The following is a 2,644-nucleotide window of genomic DNA, read 5'->3' as shown; positions in this document are numbered from 1 at the left end:
CCTGCCGCTCCGCCCCGCGCCCTCGGCTCCGTTTCCGCCCCGCCCCGCACGTCGTGGGCGGGCTCTCTGGAGCCGTCGTTCCCCGCGCTGCTGCCCGTCCCAGGGGCACGGGCTTTGTCCGCCTTGGACCGCGTCTGGCCGCTGAGACGTGGGCGGACGCGTGGGTCGAGAGTCCCAGCCGCGCGGGGGAGCTCCGGGCTCCAGGCTTTCGGAGTAACCGGGGTCTGGGCGGGGCCAGAGCGGGAGGGGCGGAGGACAGGACAGCCCCGCCCGGCGGCCGAAACCCCGCTTTGGAGCTGGGGGTCCCTCCACCCGCCCCTTCAGTTACGTAAGTGCCCCCATTTAAACGTCTCAGTATTTTCAAGGCACACAAGAATGCATAATACATTAGCACTGTGGCGAAATTAGAAAATCCAGAGCAGCCAGCCCCTCTCGCGGAATCCAGCACCTCAAAGCCAACCACCTGTAAACCCATTGGAGGGCCTCTCTTACGTTAAAAAAAATTTCAAAATACACTTTCAAAGATAATTCTAAACATTTAGAGATAGCCACGAGCTCCACCCGCCTTCCAGTGGCAAGACTTCTACGTTTGCATATCTCCTTCCGGTTTGTGGCAGGTGACCCGAAGGCAGTCATGGGCTCCACACATTCTCTGTGTGTAATTTAGAGGTTTCCTATAGGAAGGAACGCTCCCTGGAGCCACACGGTCTGAGTCCACCAGCCTACCTCTGCTGGGTGACCTTGGGCTGGTTACTTCACCTCTCTGGGCCTCACTCTCTTCATCTGAGAAGTGGGGATAATACTAGTGCCCATTATATAGGACGGTTGTAGGATCAGTGACTTAATACTCCTAAAGTGCATCAGAGGCAGTCCAGAAATGTGTCAGTTATTGTTTCTGAGGTTTTCTGCCTGTATCAAGGGTAATGAGCAATAATTGTGTAAATACATAATTTGGTCTTTTCATACTCCCTACAGCTCCCCACTCCATTCCCTTGTTTTTATTTTTAACCAACCAATGGCTTCAACAAATTAGCCACTAAAGGTCTCTGTTCCTCAGTTTCTTCCTCTATAGAATAAAGATAGTATTAATAGCATCACAGGGATGTTTGAGGATTAAATGAGATGCTGTGAGAGGTGAATGTATAGAATTGTTAGTACCACGCCTGGTGCCTGGTGTGTATTTTGCGGCTAATGACATAAATAGCTGCTCTTACCGCTGGTGTTGTCCATGCCCACAGGGAAGCCCCAGGGCTGAGTCAACCTGGACTGGGACTCCAGAGAAGGAAAGGAGCCCAGGAATCCTGAGTCCCAGCCCTTTTTTTTGCCAGTGGAGGAAACTGAGTCCTGGAGAGGGAGAGTGGCTTGCCCAAATGAAGCTCCTTCTACCTCCCCATGCAGCTTCTCAATTCAGTCTAATTAAGTGCAGCAAATACAGGAGGAGATCCCCTCCTTGCAAAACTGAGTAAAAAATATTCTCTTAAAATAAATCCTTGAGATTAGCTAGGAAAATTGTGAAAGAGAAGAATATTCAAGTGAGACTTGTATTTTCATACATCAGCCTGTACATAAAGCCACTGGAATCTAATCAGTAAGGTGTTGATAGAGGAATGGATGAATACGTGAGTGTAACAGAAGATGGAACCAAAATTAAATCCCAGAATATGTGTTAGTTAATTTATGACAAACATAATAGCTTAATTCAGAAAAAAAAGGGAATGAATTATTAATCAATACTGCTAACTGGCTAGGCACCTGAGAAGAAAAAGGATGGACTCCAATCTAATTTCAAATACAAAAGTAAATTCTAGATGGATTACAGACCTAAACTAATAAAGGAAACAATAAAAATAATACAAGACATTGGGATCCCAATATCATGCTCAGCTAGATAGCTCAACTGGAACACCCTCTCAGATCAAAGTATAGAGATGGGGGATTGTTTACAACAAACTTAAAATGCCCTGCTGAACCCACGGGGAAATATCCCACACATAAAAAGAATAATCACACCTCCCACATAAAAAAAAGAATAATCAGCCCAAAATAGAGTGGGTATTAACACAGAAATCTGAGCTCCACAGGATACAACCGCCTATAACATGAACTTCAAGTTTTAGGGACTCATGCTGGTTCAGTGGACCAATGAAAAAAACCTGCTCATACCTGCTGCCTCTGGGTGGAAAAACCACAAACGATATAAATAAATAGTCTCTCCTGAGAATTTGTAGCCAGAGGACTACTCCCATGTGTGTCTGAGGTTCAAATTTGCACTGCCCCCAAAGTAAACTCACCCATCAAACTGAATTAAAATAGTTGCAGGTTAGTATCGCCCCCTGGAGCCCAGAATAAACAGATGCAAATGCTCTCTGGAGAAAAAGCATCTTCAATCCAGGCCCATCACCGTATACCATATATGAGCTCATAATAAAAATTACCACAGGCACGAAGAAATAATGCAATATAAGTGAGATTCTGAAGAGTAACATTAATTTAAATACTGAAGTATTTCTGATAGTAGACACATAATCCACAGACTAAAATTAATCATGTATAAACAAAAAATGTTAAAAGAAATAAAAATGGAATAAAAAGAGTTCAAAGAACAAAGGTCAAACAAAATAACCAGGAGCATTTGAAAAAGAAT

This window comes from Balaenoptera acutorostrata, chromosome 5, assembly GCF_949987535.1.
Source record: "Balaenoptera acutorostrata chromosome 5, mBalAcu1.1, whole genome shotgun sequence".
NCBI classification, from domain to species: domain Eukaryota; kingdom Metazoa; phylum Chordata; class Mammalia; order Artiodactyla; family Balaenopteridae; genus Balaenoptera; species Balaenoptera acutorostrata.
The sequence above is the reverse complement of the archived record's forward strand: the minus strand, read 5'-3'. Positions refer to the sequence as shown.